General features: G+C 41.9%; 1 protein-coding gene across 4 annotated transcripts in view; it reads left to right on the top strand.

Moving 5' to 3' along the window:
• ATXN1 (ataxin 1) overlaps positions 1-25672 on the top strand; it is a 389590-nt gene that overhangs the window by 46365 nt on the left and 317553 nt on the right. Inside the window, exon 3 of one of the 4 annotated variants that reach the window (XM_040645079.1) lies at positions 5784-5934. The exons of the other annotated variants lie outside the window; for them this stretch is intronic. The gene's annotated coding sequence lies outside the window, so the exon portion shown is untranslated. The remainder of the gene's footprint in view (positions 1-5783; positions 5935-25672) is intronic. 4 annotated transcript variants of the gene reach the window in all.

Genomic DNA, 25672 nt, shown 5'->3' with positions numbered 1-25672 from the left:
CACCTGCCCCTCCCCCCATACTCACACACACCAAAATCACCCAGACTAGATGTTTTTTGAGAGTCTTTCCTTTTCCTGAATATTTGGTTCTCTCTTGCTATCTCACCCTGTAGAAACACGAAGCGACTTTTGGATAAAGCAGTTCTCACCCAAGTAACCCTAAATAACATAGACAAATCGTGATTACCCAGCCTCAGCTGAAACTCCAAGATGCTTATTCATACATGTACGTACAGCAGAGGCCACTGATTTCTTTTGGCTCCGTTCTCCTTTTTGTAAAAATGCAGTGAGTAAGCTAATTTTATAGGAATGTCTCAGAAAGCTATTCCTGTAAACCCAGCATTGTTAAACTGAAATAGAGGAAGCAGTGCTGATTAACGCAATCTTATTGAAACTTAATCATGTAGACGTCTGTGTAGATTCGGAGGGTTTGGACAGGAACCCTCCTACTCATCCCTTATGGCTCTGTTCTTATGGTAAAGCTTAATTTGCTCACATGGCATCTACTTTTTCAGACAGGGTTAATACTTCTACGTGATTCTTTCACTGGAGGGGATGAGTAAGTGGGGGAGACTTGGCATTAATTGCTTCATCGACTGTGTGGGTGAGTCATCTCCTGCTTGTCTTATTAATTCAACTGGAAGGAGGAGAAATGTTATCTCTGGTTCCTGAGGCCAGCTTGGGCTGCAGTTTAGCTAGGATACTCCCTTGAGGGACTCGTGAGCCTAGTTTCATTCACTTACTAAGGGAATGAATAGATTGTGAATCTCATTAGTGTAGCATGTATCCGTAAATATCTACATGGCAAACTGCAGTGATGGCAGCATGTTTATCAATGATCAGGGGCCCCAGGTGGGATAGTAGCCCTGGAAGGGTATTCTATCGAAGGTGGTTGACTTAAACAAAAAAAAAAAGAAAAAAAAAAAAAAGATGACATCAGGTTTCTACCTCCACTGAATGCCCCTCCTCTTGCTTCTGATTTGATTAACAGAGGTATTGAGGAAAGAAGAGAGCAATTTTCCAAATAAAATTGCCTGGGATTCTTGTTGGGGTTTAGTGTGGTAGCTGGATTATTCTGAAATACAATTGTAGGCTTCTTAGTTTCTACTTCTGATGCTCAGCTCACTCGTGTCTTCCTGTTTGGTTGTACCTTCCCCTTCTGACTCAGTTTTCTCTGTTTCTCTTCTTACTCTGCCAGACCGCTGTTCTTCCTCTGCCTTTGGCTTTTCTCACTTACCCGCTCCCTTGTATGGCCTTTTTCACTGAAGCATGTCTCTGTTCGCTATTTCTTCATCCCCAGGCAGACCCTCCAGATGGAAGGTACCTCTTTTAATGAATTCATTCATTTTGGTTCAGGAAGAATTTACACATGGTGAAAGGCAACGTAGATCTTAGCTGTGCAGTTCAGTGAGTTTTGATAAATGGGTACCTCTCTGCAGGCAGCACCCGGATCTGGATAGAGGACATTTCCGTCACTCCAAAGAGGGTCTTTCTTTCTTTCTCCTTCCTGTCAATTCCTATCACCCCATATTCAACCGCTGCTCTGATTTCTCATATCATAAAGAGTTTTGTCTGTTCTTGGACTCCATACAAATGGAATCATTCCATGTGTACCTTTTTTGTATCTGCCTTCTCTTGTTGAACATATTTTTGTAATTCACCCACATTGTTGCATATATCAAGACTTCATTATTTTTAATTATTTGTAAAGATTTATTTATTTCAGAGAGAGAGAGAGAGAGTGAGTGGGGATAGGAGCAGAGGGAGAGAGAGAGAGAGAATCCCAAGCAAGCTCCATGGTGAGCATGGTAGTCAGACGTGGGGCTGGATCCCAGGACTCTGAGATCATGACCTGAGCCGAAATCAAGAGTCAGCCGCTTAACTGACCGAGCCACCCATGCACCCCAAGGCTTCATGATTTTTTTAAAATGCTGGCTAGTACAGGGGTTCCTGGGTGGCTCAGTCAGTTAAGCATCCAACTGTTGGTTTTGGCGCAGGTCATGATCTCATGAATGGTGGGATCAAGCCCACAATAGCTCTGCACTCAGTAGGGAGTCTGCTGGAGATTCTCTCCCTCTGCCCCTCCCCCACTCATCCTCTCTCTCTCTCTCTCTCTCTCTCTCAAATAAATAAATAAATCTTAAAAAAAAAATGCTGATCAGTACTCCACTGTGTATGTCTGCTGTAGTTTATCCATTCATTTGTCCGCAGATGTTTGGGTTGTATTCACGTTTGGACTGTTATGAAGAAAGCAGCTCTAAACACTCTTGTGTTTTTGTGGACATATGTTTTATTTCTTTTTGGAGTGGATTAAGTGGGACATAGGGTAGGTGTGTAACTTTATGAGAAACTGCTTCTAAAAAGCAAGTGGTTGTAGCCTTGTATGCTCGCTCCAGAAGTGTGTGAGAGTTCTAGTCACTCCAAATCCTCATCAGTATTTAGTGTTCTTGTTCTTTTTCGTGTTAGCGATTCTAGTGGTTAAATGAAATATCACATGGTTTTAATTGCATTTCCTGATGACTAATGATGTTGAGCACCCTTTTTATGGGCTTTTTGGCTATTCGTTTAATGTCTGTTCCATTCCTTACACCCTTTAAAAAATTGGGTTGGTTGCCTTTTTTGGATGTGTGAGAGTTCTTTACATATGCTGAATATAAGTCCTTTGTCAGATATATGTGTTACCACATTTCTCCCCACTGTTTTGGCTTATCTTTTCTATTTTTTGGAGCCCAACGTGGGGCTCAAATTCACGACCCTGAGATTAAGACCTGATCTGAGACCAAGAGTCAGATGCTTCACCAAACAAGCCACCCAGGTGCCCCTTATCTTTTCATTTCTTAACTGTGTTTTTGGATAAGCAGCTTTTAATTTTAATGAAATCTAATTTACAATTTTTTAAGATAAATAATTTTCCTATGTCTTTATAAACTTTTGTTTATCCTCTGGTTACTAAGATAGTTTCCTATGTTTTCTCCCAGAAGCTTTTAAATTTAGCTTATTTATTTATTTTAAAGATTTTTATTTATTTGCCAGAGAGAGAGCAAGAGAGAACGAGAGTACAAGCAGGGGGAGCGACAGGCAGAGGGAGAAGCAGACTCCCCGCTGAGCAGGGAGCCGCATGCGGGACTTGATCCCAGGACCCTGGGATCATGACCTGAGCCAAAGGCAGACACTGAACCAACTGAGCCACCCAGGAGTCCCTAGCCTTACTATTTAAATCTGTGATCCATTTCAAATTAGTTTTAATATGTGGTGTGAGGTAGGGGTCAAGGTTCAAAATTTTTTTGTACCATTATTGAAATGTATGAAACAGTTATGGTTAAGATTTCTTTCTTCATCAAATCACCTTATCACCTTTGTTAGAAATCAAGGGACTGTATTTGTACTGTTTGAAGACTCTTCTAGTCCACTGATCTGCATGCTATACTATCAATACCATACTGACTTGATTAAAATAGCTTTATGGTAAGTCTGGTAGTGTGAATCCTCTAATTTTGTACCTCTTTTTCAAGATTGTTTTGGGTGTTCTAGGTCTTTAGGATTACATATAAATTTAAGCATTGACTTGGAATTTTTAAAAAAAAAAAACCTTTTAAGTACACTGGTGATGAGTACTGTATGTTAACTAAAATAAAAACTTAAAGACAAAACAAAATAAAATAAACAAATTGTACAGCTGAAAACAAAGCTTTTTAGAAGTTTGGATTGCATTGAATTACGAGAAATCAATTTAAGGCTAATTGACATATTAACACTTTGAGACTTCCAATAAAAAAGAATACTATATTTCTCTGTCCTTTTATTTATTAATTTCTCTCAATACTATTTCCCTGTTTTTGCAGAGGCATTTCATGTTTTCTTTTTTTTTTTTGAAAATTTAACCATATTTTATGTTTTTTTGGTACTATAATAAATTTAATTTTTTAAAATCTTATTTTCAAATTATTTAAGGTTTAGATAAGGAAATACAATTGATTTTTGTTTATTGACCTTGTATCTTATGGACTGCTAAATTCGGTTACTGGTGAAGGCACATAACCATGTTCCTTGTCTTAAGGGGAAAGCATTCACACTTTCACCATTAACTGTGATGTTAACTCTTAAGTTTTTCATAGTTGTCCTCTATTAGCTTGAAGCAGTTTCCCTCTATTCCTGATTTTCTGAGGGATGGTTGTCTGTTGTTATCAGCAAAGGATTTTAAATTTCATGTAGTTCTTTTTCTGCATCTAATAAGATGTCATACAGCGTTTTCCCTCTATCCTGGTGAATTACATTGGTTGATTTAAAATGTTCAACCAACCCTGAGTTTCTGGGATAAGAAAAAGTTATCATAGGGGCGCCTGGGTGGCACAGCGGTTAGGCGTCTGCCTTCGGCTCAGGGCGTGATCCCGGCGTTATGGGATCGAGCCCCACATCAGGCTCTTCCGCTATGAGCCTGCTTCTTCCTCTCGCACTCCCCCTGCTTGTGTTCCCTCTCTTGCTGGCTGTCTCTATCTCTGTTAAATAAATAAATAAAATCTTAAAAAAAAAAAAAAAAGAAAAAAGAAAAAGTTATCATTATGAAGTTATCACTATTCTTCTTACCTACTCCTTTAATAATTTATCGAGTATTTTTACAACTGTGCCCATTAAGAATATTTGTGTCTAATTTTCTTCCCTTGTGTAGTATTTACTAGGTTTTGGTGTTGCTGTTATGTTGGTCTCACAAAATGTGTGGTGGAGTATTGCTGTCTTCACTTTTTTTCTGAAAGAACTTTTGTCATATTTTATTTCTTTTAAAAAAATTGGTAAAATTCAGTAGTGCAACCATTGGGCCTGGAGTTTTCTTTGTGCGAAGGTTCTGAAACTATTACGGTTGATTAAAAAGATACAGTAAAGTGTCCTTTCTTCTTACGGTATACAGGTTTCTGAGCTTTAATACATGTGTAGCGTTGAATCGGTACCACCACAATTCAGGGTACGTAACAGTTGAATCGTGGTGTGCCGAGGATTTGATAATGAAGTCAGTTTCTTAACAGAGAGCAGACTATTCACATTTTTAATTTATTCTTCATTATATTTTGATAAATTACGTTTCCCATTTTTCAAGAAATTGTTCCTTTCATCTAAGTTGTCACATTTATTGGCATAAACCATTTATAATATTTTCTTATTATCTGTTTAGTGTCTGTAGGATCTCTAAAAATATCCCCCTTTTCACTTCTCATATTGGTTATTCTGTTTTTTTCTTTTTGTGATTAGTCTTGCTGGGAGTTAATCAATTTTATTAATCATTTCAAAGAATGAACTGTTGCTTGTTTTCTGTTTCATTCATTTCTGCTCTTATCTTTATTATTTCCTTCTTCGTCCTTACTTTGGGTTTAATTTATTCTCCTTTTTCTAGATCATTGATTTGAAATCTTTCTTCTTTTCTGTTAATAGGTGCACACACTTTTAAGATTATCATATCTTCCTAATGACTATATACCCTTTAATTATTATAAAATGGTCCTTTGGCTCGGGTAATTCTCCTGGTCTACAAGTCTACTGATACGGATGTGGCCATAATCGCTGTAGGCTGTTCAGACGTCAGTCACCAACTTGCAGGGAATCCTCACGGTTTTTGCTACACGTCATAGATTTTCATGTATAATAAGTACTTTTATTGTTACATAGCTCAGTATAGATGGTCCCTGACTTAAGATGGTTTGACTTAACGATTTTTCAACTTTATGACGGAGCAAAAGCGATATGCCTTTATTAGAAACCACACTTAGAATTTCGAATTTTGATCTTTTTTTCAGGCCAGTATATGCAGTGTGATGCTGTCCCATGATGTGGGGCAGTGGCAGCTTCTCAGCCACTGATCACAAGAGTAGAAGACCCATATGGTGACAACTGTTCTGTATCCGCACAGCCATTCTGGTTTTCACTCTCAGTGAAGTATCTAAGTATGTAAGTGTTCTGGGCACATCTAGGTAGGCTAAGCTGAGCTGTGATGTTTGGTAGGGCACACCTATTAAATGCATTTTCGACTTAGGATATTTTCATCTTACAGTGGGTTTATGAGGGCATAACCCCATTGTAATTCAAGGAGTATCTGTATTTTGTTATTTCTATTTTATTTCCTTCAGGGTTGTATAATAGTAAGTATTTTTAATTTCCAGGAATATGGGGGAGTTTTTAAGCTTTTTTTTTTATTGCTAACTACATTTTTTATTTTTTGATTTATCTGATTTTCTGCATAGGTGCTGCTTTCAATATTTTGAGGCCATTTTGTTAGATGTATATGTGTTCATGATCATACGGTCTTCTTCACTGATTATTCCGTTTGCTAGCTTACAATATAATGTCCCTTGTGGTTATTTATAATGCTTTCTACCTCACATTCCATTTATTTGATAATAACAGTGCTATCCTGGATTTTGTTTTTATTTCGTTCATATTTTTTAGTTATTTTCATTTTTCTTATACTTCCTTTTAAGTGGATCACTGCTTTCCCCCACATATTGTGTATAGTTTAGATGCAGTTCTCATCTCTGTTATTTTTAATTTTAATTTTAATGTTTTTAGAGAGAGTGTGTGAGCAGGGGCGGAGCGGAGGGAGGGGGGAGGGAGAGAGAATCCTAAACAGACTCCAGTGTGAGGCTTGATCTCATGACCCTTAGACCATGACTTGAGCCGAAATTGAGAGTTGGACGCTCAACCCACTGAGCCACCCCGGCGCCCCTACTAGTCTCTGTTACTTGATTAGTGACTTTATACCCAATTATAATTATTTTTATTAAGACTTCTTAGTTTTGTCTAATGTTTTCTACTTGCCATTTATTTTTGCTTCTTTATTCCCCCCCTTCCTTCTTTCCTTGGATAGATTGAATTTTCTTTGGGTAGTTTAAAAGAATACATTTTATATTATTCTTATAGTGCTTACCTTTATCTTAACCTAAACTTAGCTTTCTCTAAGGCTTATCAGTGACTTCATTGCTCCCCACATTACTCCGTACCTCATGACCATTAGGCCTCTGCTGTCTCAGACCGCTGTTTTCCCCGATTTCCCTCCTCCTGAATTTCTCCAAGAGTTTTCCTGAATACTTGTGTTAGTGAATGGGCATAACTCTGAGATGGGCATCAGTCTGCAGCCTGTGCAACTGTCCCATCTTGTTTGGAACCAGAAGTGACTTGATCTTTGAGAAAGTTCATGCTTCCAGCAAAGTGGAGGGCAGAATTGACTGCAGTGATACTGGAGGCAGAGATTTGTCTAGGGGTCTGTTGCAGTAGTGCAGGAGAGTTTAGGATGGCAGCAGGTCGGCGGAGGGACTGGGGCAACATTGGTGGTCTTGGTGTGTTTGTACTTGAGAAAGAGAAGTCGAAGCTAAGCGCGAGTGGTAAATGTATTACATTGCTTTACTTTTTTGCCCTAGTCTCTTCCAAATTCCAGTTAGCCTCTTTCTTATGAGGGTTCAACAGGGGAAAGCATGTAAAATACATAACATACCCTGGTACAGAAGTGATCATTTAAAAAACCGAATGCTGATTTCTGCATTTCCATCTCAGACGACTCTAGGAATGGGCGTAGGAAGGCTGCAGGTGATCTGGAGGAAGAAGTGGTTTTTGTTGTTGTTGTTGTGTTTGGAGAGTGGCCGATGAGGTAATTATTTTATTTTATTCCTTGTCACTTTATTTTATTATTTTTTTAAAAGATTTTATTTATTGAGATGACAGAGAGACAGCCAGCAGGAGAGGGAACACAAGCAGAGGGAGTGGGAGAGGAAGAAGCAGGCTCCCAGCCCAGGAGCCTGATGTGGGACTCGATCCCAGAACGCCGGGATCACACCCTGAGTCGAAGGCAGACACTTAACGACTGAGCCACCCAGGCGCCCCTCCTTGTCACCTTAAATTTGAATTGCCAATGGGATATCTACGTAGCAGATCATTGGAAGTACAAGTCTAGAGATGATAGGAGACAGGGATTTGAGAGTAGTTAGTAAAAGTATAGGAAGTCTTCCAGCAGGAGTAGATAGAGTGAGAAGGAGAAGAGATCCTTGAGAAAACATTTATAGGTTGGATTTGGAAGAAGATCCATCAGAGAAAATGAGGAGGCCTGGATTCTTGTCCCAGTTCTGACACTAACTGGTTTTCTTACCCTTTTAAGAAACAGTCCTTTCAGGGGCTTCTCTTTCTTTTGAGCTCCTTTCTCTCTCTCTTCATCTCCCCCCCCCTCCCCTCTTTCCCTCCCTCCCTCCCTTCTTCATTAATTTAACAAATATTTCATGGATTCCTGCACAGAAAACAGAACCATAGAGAAGGGGCATCTGAATCAGACTGACTGATTTAGAGTCAGAGGAGGCTTTCAGAATATATGTCCTTCAAACTAAGCTTTTGGGAATGAGGAGTAGTTTAGACAAGCATGTGCAAAGAGAGACCCAAAAAAAGTGCAGAATGGTGTATGGGCAGATTGAAGAAGCAACGAGTAGGTCAGGGAGGCAGGCCTGACAGCCCTGGAGAGGTTCAAGGCTAGATCAGAGGGGCCTTGTGTGCCAAACCCGGGAAGCTGGCTTTTATCCAGAATGGAAAGCAAACCCCAAACCCACTGAAGGTCCTGAGGCAGGGATGTGAGAAGGCAGGTGTGTGTTTTAGAAACCTCATTTTTCTAGTGTTGTGTGTGTGGCATGAAAAGGGACCATGTGGTGGGCCGGGAAACCAGAGAGGAAACAGTTACAGAAATTCAGGTGACAGAGGAATGTTTATTTAACCACCGTGGAGCACCTGCTCCCTGCTCATCACCAGTCTGTGTGCTGAGGATCCCGCATGGACCCGGACACTCAGGCCCCTTGTTCTCAGGGAGCTTGGAGTGTCAGGGGAAATGACGGACGTGCAAGAACCTGCAGATTGGAAGGAAGTTAATGAGACAGGATCTAAGGACTTGAAGGTGAGTGAGAGGGCACGGTTTCTGCTTTGGATAAGTGGGTGGACAGTGACACCAGTCATTGCTCTGGGGAGCCCAGCAGAAGAATTAAGGAGGGCCTCCAGGTGGAGGTGTCCAGCATATCCTCGGCTAAACAGCGTTGGACCTCAGATGCGGCCTCTGCAGCTTACTCGTTTGCTAAATCAAAGAATGGAACTAGATGTTTAACTTACTTGATTGCATTCCGTTCCATGATTGAATTTCAGTGTCCACCTCTGACAGTTGCTTCACTGAGGACCAGACTTCCTTCTCTATCTCCCCAGAACCTACTACGGGGCTGGGCAGCACAGTAGGGTTCCTGATGATTTTAGGTGGCTCTGGAAGCCAGGGCCATTGATTTCATTACTCTCTGTGGGTCCCTGGTTTCCCCTGACCCCTCCTGTCACCCTCTTGCCTTTGGCTTGCTGTGTGAATTACCTTGGGCAGTTTTCCCGTATACTCGTAGGTGAGCACTCTGGAGGGCTTTTAGGATGGTTTGGGTCCTCTCTGTGCATTTTAACAGAGGGAAGAGGCCTGGTGGCAGGTGAGGTTTCCAAAGTACTAGCGGGGCCAAGATTAGATCTCTTAATTCACTGGTCCCTTTGGCACTGCCTCCCCTCCCCCTCACTTAGTTCACACTGGGGTCTTCGGAGAGTGAGCTCTTAGGTATGTATTTGTGCAGAAGTCTGGGAATGACTCAGCCCATGTATGTGGCTTTGAGACTCTGTGTCAAGATTGCCGAGAAGCAGTGGATTCCTTTAGTTCGGATGCAGGGAGACAGTGTCCTTGGTGCCACGCTTGGCCTTGGGCAGCTGTCTGCCTGCACACCCTTGCCCTGGTGTGGGCTGCCCTCAGGAGGCTCCCTGTCAGGACTCGTGTCACCCCAGGTGGAGAGTCACACTGCTCTGCGCCTTCAAAGAAAAAGTAAAAAGTGCAGAAATGACCTGACTGAGTGTGAGAAGCACTTCTCGCTGGTAAGAGTTTCAAGTGCGAGAGAAAGAGACGTGTTGAAAGGACATTTACTTTCATCAGCTTAGAGCATCTGCTTTTTATTCTTTAAAAGGAAGCAACACCTCAAATTACAGCAGTCCCTCGGCAAGCAAGCACTTGAGGTTTTGATCTGTGCAGATTTTTGAGGGAGTGCCTCACAGAGCTTTTAGGAGTGATTTGTAGCTCTTGCCAGATTCTGTAGAATGACAGTTTTTGTGGGGAAGGGGAGAGGGCAGCAAAGACAGGGAAGGAACTCCTCTGTGAAACAGCAAATGAACCATTTCCCTCCGGCCTGGGTGCAAGTGGAAACTGTGCTCAGCAGACCCCGGAGACCAAATTAAAATAGATAGGAAATGAAAACTAAACACACCATGTTTAAAAAAAATTTTTTTTTTTAAATTTTTTATGCGGTGCCCACTTCCAGAGCATTCCTGCAGTGTGGGTCCCATCCTCGTTTCCCCTCTTTTATATAGATTTTATTTATTTTTTTTACTGTGCTAAAAATACACAGCACACAACTTGCCCTGTTAAGCATTTTTAATGTGGGGTTCTGTGACATTTAAGTCCATGCACGGTGATGTATGTTATGACTATCCTACAGTGGCAAGTTTCCCAAATTAAGGGGCAAGTTCCCCAACTTGGGACGCGGGGGAGCATCACCCCTAACCCCACAGCCCAGCGTTACCACTGTTATAATGAAGATGCTGGTCTCCCACATCTTTTTTCTTATTCATATGGTTTTGTGCAGACCGATCTGCGATACTGTTCATGGAGGTTATAAGGTGAATTTCAGAGTTGTAAGGGAAGTTAAGGACAGTTCAGTCCATTCCCCCCTTTTTCAGATTAAGAGATGAATAGCTGAGAGGGACAATGAATGGCTTACTTAGCTGGACGGTGGCAGAGCGCGGTCCAAAGTCCAGGTGCTCCATTTCCCCTGAGACCAATGCCCTGGGCTGGTCTGTCTTTAGTTTCAAAATGTGTTATTAAAAATTCATTGGTGGTTTATTTTTAGGGTAATCTTTTTCTCTCTCTCCCTCCTTCTTTGTGTGGTTTCTATGTCTGGATTTTTTTAAATGGCGTCTTCAAACAGGAATTTGTTTTAAACAAGAAAATCACAACATTGTTGTTTATGACTTGTGACCTCGACGCCGACATTCAGTGCTGTCTTTCTTGCCTGTGTTCAGATATGACTCTACCCAGGATCTTCCTGCCTTTTTTTTTCTCCCCCATTTGTTTTGCTGATTGTAGTAAAACCAAAGTTTAAAGGTGATTGTTGTTTTCTCAGGTTGGGGTTTTAGACAGTTGCTTTTCGTTCTTAAGAGCCGTTTCCCACTTCGGAAAATTCGGTGAAAACTCCGGGAAGCAGGGGCTGGAAGTTAAGAACAGAATGTCTGGCTTTTACACTTGATACCCTTGGGGCTGACCTGCCCATCTCCAGATCCCCCTGGAGATCTCCTCTCCAGCTGCTCAGTGTCCATCCACGAGCAGTTCTCACCTCCTCCTGCCCACATTGGAGGGCTGTGGGAGGTGGTTAGGAAGCCGGAGGAGGACGGAGGAGCTGGGGTATATTGTTTGGGTCGGCCATGGCAACCGCAACAGTAAAAGGAACAGGAGTAGCCTTGTGTTGCTCTGTAAATGGCCACGATTCAGCCGTTATCTTGGGACTTCTGCTCAGCACCAGACAACCCGATCTCCTGGTAAGGTGAAACTTGGTCTTCCCCTGCCACCCCCTCTGATCAGCCAGGAATGGCCGTGGGGAGGGAGCGAGGGAGGGAGGGAGTCCCGAACAGGGCAAGACGTGCACCCTGCAGACTCATAAGGCAGAACAGGGAGTGTTTTCTCGTCTGTACCCCAGATACGGAGAAAGAAGGACGCTCCCAAATGCTTGCTGGATGGAGCTTGTTCTTTTAAAGGGTTGAGCACCTCACTCCAGAGAGCCTGCCCAAGTTACCAGCGTGGCTGGCAGGAAGGGGCAGCCACGGGAAAGTCACAGAACACCCCGGACTTGGTATATAGGGAAGCTGGAATGCACGCACGAACTGCCTGCCACATGTGTTCCTTAAAACTGTAATTGAAGAAGACAGAGTAGGTTCCCGTTGCTTCATAATCGCTTTTTTTTTTTTTTTACTTAGAATAGCGTCTCTTTTCATTCAGCAAGCAGATCATTTTAAGTGTCATTCCGTTTATTTTGAGTAGCGTGTTTCATCCAGAGCAGATGAAGAATTTTATTTTTTTAAACTCTGGACTGTGTTGCTTCCTACCGGGGAAACTTACTTTTTTTTTTTTTTTAAATGCTGATGAACAAAGTCTGTGTGGTCAAGTGCTGAATTCTGAATGTGTTTTCTAAGAGGCAAAAACGTTGATCCTTCTTCAAAATCATATGAGTCTGACCTTGTACTTGGGGGAAGTCTAAGGAGGTTGGTGAGGTCTGGCGTTAATGAAAACAAGTGCCTCTTTTGCTCCTTATCACCTTTTAGGATCTGTCGTGCTGGCTCCCACGGTGTGGTCTGGCTCAGCTCTCTCCCTGAAGTCACATTGTGCTTGAGAACCCTCTTTACTATGACCCGCAAACAGTGCTCTGGCTTCCCAGTGCGGCGCCAAGGGGGTGAAAACCATCAATAAACAAACGGGGGTCAGCCCTCCCTGAAACCCACTTGGAATGCGCCTCTGGATTCAGTGAGACCTGCTTACTCTCCTCTTGCGTCCTCACTCAGCCTAACCTGCAGGGCTCTGCGACGCCCTTTTATTTTCGCTTTTGTCATTTGAGTAGTAACGGACAGGGAAGTAGTTACTCAATTGGTAAAACGTTGGGTGGTGAGGTCACAGATGCTGAGATTAGCCTGTAGTTTGTAGCTGTTTCAGACGAGAGCCCGGCAAGATTTTGCTTGTGTATCTCGGAACTGTTTCTGTTGCTCTTCCAAATGCAACAGCGAAGAATGGAGAAGTTGCTTTTTGCCATCGAGCTGCTGAACCCTTGAACACAACAGATCAGCAAATACAGATGAACTTCCACAGACAAATAATACTTCTTGTCTAGTGGTGAACTGAACATTGCACAGAAGAAAACAAAAAAAAAAGGGGGGGATTTTTTTTTTTTCTGGAAGTAAAGATCAGGTATTAATTTCTGGACAGACCTTGTGTTGCACAAGTGAAATTTAAAAAAAAATTCCTCTCTGGTTATATTTTCTTAGCGTATTTGAGCTTTTCTGCCTTTAAAAAATTAGCTTAGTTGAAAAAGAAAGAAGTATTGAACACTGTATTTCATTTTATTGAATTGGAAGGACAGTCATAGAATCAGAATTCTCGAGTTGATGAAAGGGCTTCAATCTAACCGAATGTTCTAATTTTACAGATGAGAAATCTGAGGTGTAGTGAGGTGAAGTGACCAGGCCTGCAACACACGGCTCGTTTGTATGAGGGCTGAAGTTGAAAAAACAGCTCTCCAGAGACACCTAGCTCAGTGTTTTTTCTTCTTTGGGCATAGCTTTTCAGCTTCAGTTAGGATCTTTTTCTATTATTGGGATTATTTTTTAAATGGCTTGGTTTTGAAAATGTATGATTTCAATGCCATTGTTCTCATCCTTCGAGAAGAACAAAAAAAAACTTTCCTCAGGGTGCCTGGGTTGCTTGGTGGGTTAAGTGTCTGCCTTCGGCTCAGGTCATGATCCCAGGGTCCTGGGATTGGGCCCCACACTGGGCTCCCTGCTCAGCGGGGAGCCTGCTTCTCCCTCGGCCTGCTGTTCCCCTGCTTGTGCTCTCTCTCTCTCTGACAAATAAATAAATAAAATATTTAAAAAAACTTTCCTTGGTGAAATTGCATTACCATATAGCATGGAAAGTGTACGTACATTATGCCACACAGACTTTAATGATTGTCAGTGTGCCCTATCTAGAAGTTTTAATCCTCCTTAGACAAAGGTTTATTTGTTTAAGAAAAGCCCAGTATGGTGTTCGGTGTGGCTGTAGAACAAGGAAGCATCTCCCCCCGGGTCTTGGGAGGCAGAGTGGGAGAGGTAGGGAGGGGCAGGTCCTGTGGCCCGCTCAGACGCGTTCTTGTCCCCCCGTCCTTCATGGGTTCCTCAAGAAATAGATCAGTGAAGCCCTTCTTCAGTGCAAGTCGTGAATGAGTGAATGATGTGCTTAGATTTGGAGTTTCCAGGTGCCGTTCAAGTAAATGACGAACATAGTCTGTTTGCAGTCAGTGCAGGTCAAAAGTTAGTCATTCTGAGTGGAAGAGGTTGCCTTTTTTTTTTCTTTCCTTTTTTTTTGCCCCTGTTACCTCTGTGACATTATCTCTTGCTGTGCTGTGGCAAGAGACCCTTGGAGTGGGCAAACACTCTCTCCTGTTCCTAGCCATAGGAAGGCACTGAGGGTGAGATGTGTCTCCAGGGTTGGCAGGAGGGGCCCTCTTTCTGCTCTTTCTGTCCCTTCGGCAGAGCTCCCTGGGGCCTGGTGGGAGGGGCGGGGGTCTCCTCCTCCTTGTAGCTGTAGTTCGGGAGTGCTGTGGCTTTTGATTGGTGAGAACAGTACCCATTGCCTATAAGGACTTGAATATGTATTTGTCCTTAGGTGTTGTGAAGAGACTGATTTTACTGTTGTTTCATCCCCATTTGGCTTTGTTAGAAGTGTATTAGAAAGTCAGAAGGCAGAAATGTTTGGTCCCTTTGGAAAGGCAGGTTGGTCATTTACTCACTATGGGCACTCTATTTAGGAAACTTTATACCACATTTTACAATAATTTCTTCCTGAAAATGTTGAGGTGGTTTTTTTTTTTTCCCTCTCTGTGAGTAAATTGAAAACATTTGAGGATTAAGCCTAATGAGGGTTTATCCTCTTTTACGAGAGATTTGGGGAGCTGGGGACAGCTATAGGGGAAAAATAGCATAGAAAAAAGAATTTTAAAAAATGAAAAAATTAGGCTTAGCTCTTCAGAGACCACGAAAAGATTAAAAAAAAATTAAGTGTGAGGAAACAAGAGAAGAATGGAATAAATGCTGTGAAACAGCCATATTCTAAATAGCATCGCCATAACTGGGATCTGAAGGGAATGGAAGGCCGGGAGAGGTCTTAGAGAAGTCTAAGGGGAGATTAGAGCAGTTTGGTGACACCTTTGTACTTGGAATTATTTTGTCTTTCATATTTGATAATATGATAGTAATATGCTGAGGAATTTTCCCGATTTGTAATCTGAAGGGAAATCACCTCATGTATATGTGGTCCATGAAATCCAGTTAAAATAAAATGTGTGAGTGGGTACATCCCTCTCCCGTCTCCCTCCCTGCACCACTGGGGGGTCTCCACTTTAATATGGCGGTGTGGGTGCTATTCATGTGCCCCCCGTGCAGTGTCTTAAGGAGGAGTCAGTGAGCCTTGCCAGAATTTTCCTTAAAACACCTACTGATAGAAGCATCATATCCATACAGCAAAGCTGTTTAAGAGAGAGAAGAGTTGAGAAAGTATAGCATGAAAAATGCCCCTAGTCTTCCCCTCTCTTAGCTTTCAGGGTCAACACTACCTTTCCCTTGAAAATGAGAAGATGAGAAAACCCTTTTTCCACTATTTCTGTGACAGAGGTTTCAAAACTCTCTTGGTCCCCCTAAAACCAGGGGCTGTATGACCGCCAGACCTCTGGCCAGTAGGTCAGAAAGTACATTTCTTTCTTTCATTCAAATGTTCCTCTCCACAAAAGAATGCAACACTATGATTCTTTTGAGTTTCTTAATGATTAGTCACTTTTGTTCCTTCATGTTTCCCTAGTAGAGGTTTAAATATTTAATTTTGTATACTCCTGGAATTAACTGCTTTCGGATAGTATATTTTAGTCAGCATATTTAAAGGCATCAAGTGCTGACATTGTCAGAAGGAAGGAAAAAAAAAAAACACCTCAACATTTTCAGGAAGAAATTATTGTAAAATGCTGTATAAAGTTTCCTAAATAGAGTGCAGAATAGTGGACATTAATTTATCCTTTTCCTTGGAGATTTACTGTCATTTCTCTGAAATGATTACACTGATAGAGTACAGTTACGATGCCCCAGAAGCTCATAATTCTTCTTGATGTCACGGCCTCTGTCCCGTTCACTTTTCTTGGCTGCCATGTCTTACGGCTCCTTTTCTTTGCCTCTGTCTGATCTGTTGTAAACTTAAGGGAGACCAGATAACCAAGCTTATAACAATTACTAGCCTGAACTGTGTACCTTAATTCTAAACCCTTGCTTTCCCCACCTGCCAGCTTGGCCCAAGGCAGTCGCAGTCACATCCTGGGTGCTGGAGGCTGAGACGGTCGGGGAGGATTGTGCCGGGTGAAATACGGTGTGTGTGTGTGTGTGTGTGTGTGTGTGTGTGTGTGTATAAAAGGTAAGGGCTGCCAGTGTGCATGGCCCAAATGGGTACTGGATGAAATAATAAAAATGAATAGGGCCCCTTTTCTGCTTCAACCAGTCGTGGTTCTAGATGAATCTATAAGAAGACATCTGTATAGGACTTCAGTGGTTACTGAACAGGAGGCCTATTTGGTGTAGACCAGGAGTGTCAGGACCAATCTCAATCCTTGCATGGGTTGTCCCAAGTGCCTGGCCGGCCTTGTTGGGGTACTTGGGTAGAAACTCCTGGAATACCTGTGACTTAGAGTAAGTCCATGCCCGCTCTCTTCAGCTCTGTTATCCCGGGAAGCAGAGGAGAGGGGGCAGTCTGAAGAGCCTAGGTTTGTTGGCTCTGTCACTTCTGGCTTCTTTCAGCTGAGGGGGGAGGAGCTGGTAGATTTTATGCAGGCACCAAAACACTTACTGGGCTCAGAATGTGGGTAAGAGGACTGAGTGACAAATTATACCGTGTGTGTGTGTGTGTGTGTGTGTGTGTGTGTAACATTTTCCCCCAAAACTAGAAACAGTCATCTATAAATGGATTCTTTTTTGGAAGGAAAATAAACCTGACCTTTGGAACTCAGAATATTTTCTTTTTCAGATTTTATTTTTTTATTTGTCAGATTGAGAGAGACAGAGCACAAGTGGGGGGAGTGGCAGGCAGAGGGAGAAGAGGGTCCTGATACAGGACTCAATTCCAGAACCCGGGGATCATGACCTGAGCTCAAGGCAGATGCTTAAACGGCTGAGCCACCCAGGTGTCCCCAGAGTATTTTTTCCATAAAACAGTGTATGGTGTAGTTGGGTCCCATGAAAGCCCACCAAGTCCCCTGTCCTGAGGACCATGCCCATCATAGTCTCATAGACCCTTGGTGCTAAAGGCCCTCCAGTTGGTTTGGCCCATGGTTATGAAGAATGGCCACTGTGGCTTATAGCATAAGTGAAGGATGTGAGTAGAAGCAGGTCATTACTTATCTGGCAAGGTGAGTGAGGCTAGCAAAGGGCTGGATGGGGAATGAAATCACTTACGGAAGTGGTTCCCGAGGACCCAAATAATTTGAACTAAGAACAGAAGGGAAGTTTAAGGTAAGGAGAGTTAAGAGTTCTTCCACTGGAAGAAAAACATTCTCACATCAAGACTGCCTGAAAATAGAACACACTGATTGATGAGGTAATGAAATCTGCATCACCTGAGATGTTCAAGCAGAGGTGGGAGGCCCCCCTCCTGAGGAATTCTCCAGAAGGGAGCAGTATGTTGAATGGAGAGTAAAAATATACAACCAATCCTTTTTCTCCTAACACTGAAATATGGCATTTAAGACACATTTGCATCTCCGTTTTTAAATTGGAAAAGGTAATGTAACCGTATTGAAATAATTCTAACAAAGGCAAACAGCCGTAGTTTAACAATCTAATACAGTATAACTTTATTTTTGTATTAAGTTCCTCATTAGCCTCCACCTAATTTCTTTGAAACAAGGGGCAAAACTTAACAAACAAAATGTCATTTTTCCCACTCTAAAGAGTGTAATGGTCACCGTTACTGATCTGTTTTTACACTTCCAAGTCCTGATAATAATACACATATAGTGGTATATTTACATTATTTCTTGTTCAAGTGTTTAAATTCATCGTTAGAAAACTGAAAACCATATTCGACACATGTAGGAGTCTTACATAGTTTAAATTTTTCACGGTTTCAGGATTTCGACATTAATATTTCTGCACCTTAGTGGTCCTTGAGGATTATGCAGGGCAAGGTTCTTCCGACTTTTATAATTAGCGTGCCGGATTCCCCATTTTTCCTACCCCGGGGGGAGGGGCTGTGTTTTACCGTAAACCCTGATAAAGGGTGATTGGAGGTGGGACGGTGAGGACAGGCTTCCGGTTAGTGGAGAGAACCTGTGACTTACTGTCTGTGCTTTTCCTAGGTCACCAGTTTTCAAAGAATTTGAGTATAATTAAATACACTTTATAATAAACTAGGCTGAATATAATTTAATCTTTCCCTGAAGGTACTCCGGAGTCTTGGAGTGCTGTGGGGTCATGATGAACATCAATTACCTTCTCGCGGTGGGTGTGTGGATAATAGAGTTCCATCTGATTGAGTCCCGGCTGACCGGACATTTGTCCTGTGATCACAGGTGGCTCAGCATCGAGACTTTGGACCTGCTGCTTCATGTGAAATTCACAGGCAGGAGGCAATGTGTTAAAGATGATGTCTTTGGTTTTGAGAGGTAGAAAGTTGATGATAGTCATTCCCAAGGACATGGTGGTATCGGTAGAGCACTCTTTAGTGTCTAAAGCTGTCTCATATAACTTGTTGTCCATTATTCGATTCTTTTTTTTTTAAGATTTATTTATTTATTTGAGAGAGAGAGAGAGCACCCACGAGAAGGGGGAGAGGCAGAGGGAGAGACAGAATCCTCAAGCAGACTCGGTGTGGAGCGTGGAGCCTGACGCAGGGCTTGATCTCACGACCCTGAGATCGTGACCTGAGCTAAAACCAAGAGTTGGACGCTTAACCGACTGAGCCACCCAGGTGCCCCCAGCAAATGGACCTCAGAAAGTTTAAGTGACTTGGTGAAGATCACATAGTATGTAGGTGGCTGAGGCCACTCGACTCCAGAATTCAATGTTTTTGTTAACATTCCAAAGAATACTAAACTTTGTACATCGTAATATTTTTGAGTGCTTACTGTGTTCTCAGTGGTGTGTTTATCAGCTCATTAAATCTTCACAAAAGCCGTGTGAGTAGGTAGGATCTTGGTTTGTTGAGTACTGTTATGATGACGATGTTTAGAGATGAGGACCCTGAGGCACACAGAGAGGTTAGGGCATGCAGCTGGGGAGTGGCGGAGCTGAAATTTGAACCCAGGAGCTTTGGCGGCATGGCCTAGGCTCTCCCTTTTAGGCCATCCTGCTGCTCAGTGTGCAGACACATCAGTGTGAGGTCAATCGAGAGACACGTCTATGGGAACCTTCCTATCTGGAAAGACCCCGCCTGTATATTGGGTCTGGGATCATCCTGACAGACGTTTTGAGCCCAGATCGGCCATTTTGAGATACTTAGCCCTGAGTCTCAGTTTCTTCGTCTCTAAAACAAAGATGTAGAGCCCTTCATTTCTTTATAAGAATGAGATGGGGTATGTGTAAAGCACCAAACACTGTGCTTGTTCCATAGCCTTTATTTTCAAAAATTGTTTCAATGATCATTTATTCACAATGGCCAAAACCATATGAAAAGTTTTCAAAGATGCTATCATATTTGTTTCCCCTTGTGTGAACGTGGGTGTATTAAAGGGATATATTGTTTTTCTTGCATCGTGAAAATAGGCAAATCTGATAATTAGATTTGTTAATACTATTATACCCAGCTGCACTTGTCTCGACTTATAACTTCGTGTCTTTAGAGAGCTAGCAAGTTGGCCAAGAACCCAAAGTGATCATGAAGTAGAGGTTTGACCTGAAAATCACAAAGAGCAATGTTGATGTCAGTGGTTGCCAACAATTATATAAACTACATAGAACTCATTAGAAAACACACAAGGTTCACTTTTATTCTGTCTGAACGCGCAGCGCCTAGAGCTGCCATTTGTCCATCATTCCAACCACATTTGCTTGGTTTTTATCTGTGTGTTCAAGGTATCTTCTCAGTGACAGTCTGCCATCCTTTACCATGCTTTCTTGGTGGTGTGCTTTGGGCTGGAGGCTCGCTCTTTCTTTCTTTTTTTTTTTAAAAAGATTTTATTTATTTATGTGACAGAGAGACAGCCAGCGAGAGAGGGAACACAAGCAGGGGGAGTGGGAGAGGAAGAAGCAGGCTCTCAGCGGAGGAGCCCGATGTGGGACTCGATCCCGGAATGCCGGGATCACGCCCTGAGCCGAAGGCAGACACTTAACGACTGCGCCACCCAGGCGCCCCTGGAGGCTCTTTCTTTCTTTTTTTTTTTTTTATAATGATTTTTTATTATATTATGTTAGTCACCATACAGTACATCCCCGGTTTCCGATGTAAGGCTCAATGATTCATTAGTTGTGTATAACACCCAGTGCACCATGCAATACGTGCCCTCCTTACTACCCATCACCGGCCTATCCCATTCCCCCACCCCCCTCCCCTCTGTGGCCCCTGGAGGCTCTTTCTAACACAGGAACCCTATTGGCTTAACTGGGGTACCTACTTAATAGATGTAGGTAACTGCTTAGTGGGTGCTTTACCCTTTTAACATACCTCATTTTTTAATAAATACATACCTTCCCATCTTTTAACATTTAAAAAAAAGATTTATTTATTTATTTTAGAGAGAGACAGCAAGGGAGAGAGAGAAAGAAAGCAAGCATGGGGAGGGGCAGAAGGAGAGGGAGAGAGAATCCTCAAGCAGACTCCCCTCGGAGCTCAGAGCCTGACGTGGGGATCCATCCCAGGACCCTGAGATCGGGACCTGAGCCAAAATCAAGACGCTTCCCTGACTAAGCTACCCAGGCGCCCCTTAACATTCTTTTGACTTTTACATAGGCATTTCTTTTTTCATTTTTTCCTACCGTGCATGATAGCACTGCATTGGCACTTCCAAACTATGCATCTTTCTTCTTACCTTGAAGGAGTTTCTATTCATTCTTTCAGTGAATTTTACAGAGTACCCACTTTGTGCCACGTACTCTCTAGGTTTAGGGAATCTAATAATGAACAAGAAAGACAAGGTTCCTGTCCTCACAGAGCTTTGCCACTCTGCCTGAGGATGGCCGTGATGAAAGGAGCAGATAGTGATTTGGGACCTGAGACCCCTTCAGGGAAATTCTGCCCGGACATCACATCACCCTCATCATTTCTGAAAGCACGAAGTGCGCGTGACATTATGTCAACACTCATTCGAGGGGAATGAAAGGCACAGGTAGTGTTTGCAAATACTAAAGTTGGTTGCACTTTGAGTCTTTTTGCCTCCTTTCTTATCTCCTCTTGTTCTTTTGTCTCATTCTCAGTTTTCAGAGCTTAGTCATTATTTCCTAGATCTTTCCTAACTTGTTTTTGGGTGACCCAAGGGCAGGAGGCACGGGTTGCTCGAACTGCACCATCTGTGAAGGGGACCTGCTGGGAAAGAGGATGCCGCGCTGTGTGGCCACGTCTGACTTGAGACAGTGCTCACTAAATTCGTGTTGCTTTCAATCTGTCCAGACACGTCACTCTATCTGTACCACCATTTTCTCATTATTCGGAAAAGGAGTTGAAACAGAAGGATTTTCTAAGGTCCCTGCCAATGCTGCAGTGTTGTGATTCACATGTTCCTGAAAAGTTGAGTGTACTTACTTCAATAAATGGAAATATATTTTCCAATGAGCCTGGAAATCTATTTTCCAATTATCCTCTCCCCTGGTTTGTAACTTATCATCAATGTGTTGTGGCTTCTAACACTGTTGCTGCTCTAAGCCCATCAAGAGGTTAATTACCTGTGAAGAATGAGGAGCTGCTGGAAGGCTGTAAAATGTTCAAGAGAACTTTGGAGCTAATCTCTTTGGTAATGTGAATAAATAAATGTCCTTCGCGTATCTAGTTTCCAGGAGGAGGCATAGCAGTACTGGGCTCTGTTCGCTGGACAAAGTCAAGTTGCTGATAGAGTGGAGTATTGCAGATCATGGTCAAGTTTATCAGGATCATCCTCTTTCTCCTAGAGGTTATTCAGCCGGAGCACAAACAATGCTTTTAAAGAAAACAGCTGGGTTCTTCCAACGTTCCTTTAGGAATCCGGAATAGTGCCATTTTTGTTTGTTTCATCTCCCTCTATAGTGGCTAAAAACTCCAAATGAGGAAACAGATGAGGAATTTGTTTAAAAAAATTTTTAATAGCCAACAAAGTTCATCTCCTTTTCCATTCTTTTTCATCTGGAATAGAACAGCCCCAGGCCCTAAACTTGCTTTCCTGTGACTTCAGCAGACCTCATGCATTGCCATCCCATAGCACTGCCTGACTCACAAGCTCTGCCCTAAAGAATAAGTATTGTCTCCGTGTGCTCTAAAATATGCCAGGCAGGAAATCCCCTCTGCATATAGGGAAGGTAGTGTGTTTCAACACACACACACACACACACACACACACACACACACTTATCACTAAGCACATCTATTCCCATGCTTCCTTTCAGTAAAGCACCTGGGAAAAGGAGAAAGCTGTCTAACCAGCTTCTGGTGGCTATCCGAGTATCATTAGTGGAAATCTCAAGATACTAAATTAAATTTTATGAAGTAGTTTATTGGTAGTTTTGGAAGGGCATTGCTTTTTAGGTAGCCCCATTTGTCACTGAGCAGGTAGTGTTTGCAAATACTAAAGTCGGTTGCATTTTGAGTCTTGCAGGAGGAAGGCAGATGGAATGTCAATATTTTGTGGAAAGCAGGCATATAAGGAATTCCCTCTTTTCCCCATTACCCTTGTATTTTTGGGTTGCCATATTATGCTAAGACTAGCTGGCCCGATGCCATCCAAGAGGATGTTACAACTTATGAAAAATTATTCAGCCTTCAGTGTTAAGCAGGACTTCACTATTTCTGAATGTAGTTGGTGTCCTATGGAGGAAGCCAAAGTTAGGGGTTTCACCTGTCATCGATAAAGAGGTCCTCGGCCAGGGAAGCCTCGAGCTGTTGACTTGGTATTCATGTACCAACTTGCCTGTGGAGCTGAGCTTAGAACCTTGTCTCCACTTATTCTGTCTGTGAATTCAGAGCTGTTTCAAGAATTCTTTATTGACTTGGCACCAAGCATGTGTTTCTCAAGTTATAGGGAGGGACGGACTCCCAGGAGACAGACATCGTGTAACCCCCCCAGCCCTTCTTAATAGGAAGGCTTTTTAAGTAAAGTCACTAAATGATATGCCTCATTATCATGGAAATTCATCACTTTTTTTTTTTTGCCTCCTATCTTGATACTTTTTACTTTAAGTAACCACCATGATACAGTATACATAAATCCCTAGAGCTTGAAAATGAATTTAAGAGCTAATGTTATTAGAAAGTTCTCAAGTCAGTGATACAGGAACCCAGTGACATGTAATCCACAAGGCGTCTCTCAGTGAACTGGGTTTTCAAGGGACTGTCACATACCATTGCTGATAGAAGCATTATGGTTTTGGAAGTGGCCACATATGAAAGTAAAGTTTCTTCATGCCTTATATATTGTTTGGTGAGGATTTCTGGCAGAGAATTTTTTTTGGCGGGGGGGGGGGTGTCTCCTGGTTGCTATGGCAATACTGATTGACTGATTGACGGAGTTTGGGTGACTTTACAAGTACCAAATAAAGTTACGTATGACAAAGGCATGAAATATCAAGGAAATCATGTGTGTCCTAAATACAAATATGTCATTTAAGTTTGAGTGTATCTTTGCCTTCATGCCTCACGGTGTCTGCTATCCCGTGTGTGTGTGTGTGTGTGTGTGTGTGTGTGTGTGTGTATGTTTCTTCTTTTATTCTAGGCTGCTTGAGAAAAAATGCTGATTCATAGTGTCATTGTCTTTTGTTTTCCCAGGGAAATTCTGGGTCTGTTTCTAAGTTCATTTTTCTACAGCCCAGAATTTAATCTCTCTAGATAAATCTTTATTTTTTTCCCCTCTTACAGACACAAGGCATTTTGCTTTGTTTATGTTAATAAATGTCAGGCTAGTCCCAAAGAATTAGAAGAAATGCCAGTCATTTCCTAGGGCCCTTGAGCATTGCTCCCCCCCGCCCCCCGTTTCCTAATATATTGGACTTTTTGGAGTTTACATTTTAGATGTATGAAGGTGATATTAGGAGATTCTGAGATTTTACTGGTAGTATCTAGAAGGTCTTGTCATCACTGATGTAGAACACATGTATCAGGGAGACCCTAGTGGAAATTTTCTCAGCCCAAAAGTTTAGAAGGTTTACATTTTAGAGAGGAAGAAGTTTTTCAGATATATTACATAGATTTTGCCATAGTGAGGTGAGTGGTACTTTCAACTGAATGTTTCTGCTATACTAGCCAGCAGACAGCTTGGCTTCCTGGTTGTAATTACATGCCATTGGCTTGCTGGTTATTATTTTAGAAACTGAGTTCATCATGGACTCCCCAAGTGTGTGCAGTAGCACACCCTGATTGTTCCCATTAAGATTGTAATTCCATCCAAGGTTTATAGTGTCATCGTAGAAACTAGATGGAATTACAGCCCCGTGCACATTTTGGAAGACTGCATTATTTATTGAAATACTTTATAAAGTTAAATAATTTTGTAAATATCCTGAAAGTGCTTGGGACTTAGAAACATAATCTTAGCCACATAGAAGGTTCTCAGTAAATATTTGTTGTTTATTTGGTTGACTTTGTTTACGTCTTTAAATAAATTATGTTTTAAAAAAAAATACTCTGGAGAGGCCGTACTTGTGTTTGTAGGACTTAAAAAAAAATCTTGCCTTAAAATGCTTGTATGGTCTCCTGCTTGTTAATTGATGGAAAAATTGGCACTGCTTATGAATATATTATTTAATCTTTTCTGTTTCTAGCCTAGAGTGTAAAATTGAGTGGTTCTAGTGGCCAAGGATCTTTATTTCGGATAAGTCACTTTTCCCCAGTAATCCATTTTACAAAAACATTTCTTTTCTGCATCATGTTCCTAAACCTGTGTGTTGCATGCCTTTGAGGTGGACCCCTATGATGTGAATAATGATACAACCAGAAGCTTTGGCTGTCTGTTTGAATATTGGATGGCTGCCTTTCTTACTAGTCTTAATTAGGGCAAGAACTGTTAAGATAATTCACTAACATGGTGTGTTACTAGATTTGAATGGCCTCTGTTTCTCATGCCCCTGGACATACTACTTCAGAAAAGTATAATGGTGGAAGTTCACAAAGATACATCATATATTTCAGAGTCTGATATGGTTTTTATTTTTTTAATTTTATTTATTTTTTCTAAGTAGGCTCCATACCCAGTGTGGAGCACAATGCAGGTCTTGAACTCATGACCCTGAGATCAAGACCTGAGCTGAGATCAAGAGTCGGACTTATAATCAGCTAAGCCACCCAGGTGCCCCTGATACGGTTTTTAAATTGTAGACTCTGTGTTATATATTTTGGGATGATTATATATACTCTGGGTAACAAATTATTACTGAAAATGTTATTGCCTGTGCCATCATGCCCTGCAAGATCGTAGTGTTAAGAAGCTAAGAGTGAACATATCTTGAGTATTTTTTTTTAGTTTGCAATTTTGGGAATTCGCAGGCATGTATGGAAGATTCTTCAAAAATAAAAAAAATTCAATGAAGGAAATTCTGTATTATGATATTCTTTTAATTGTCAGAAATACTTAAAATTTATATAAAAATATATTAATAATCCATTACTTAATGAATGTATTTGTTCTGGAAGCATTCCATTTTTAAGAGTTCA

This window comes from Ursus maritimus, unplaced genomic scaffold (assembly GCF_017311325.1).
Source record: "Ursus maritimus isolate PB19 unplaced genomic scaffold, ASM1731132v1 scaffold_30, whole genome shotgun sequence".
Lineage (NCBI taxonomy): Eukaryota > Metazoa > Chordata > Mammalia > Carnivora > Ursidae > Ursus > Ursus maritimus.
This window is presented reverse-complemented; position numbering and strand designations above follow the sequence as displayed.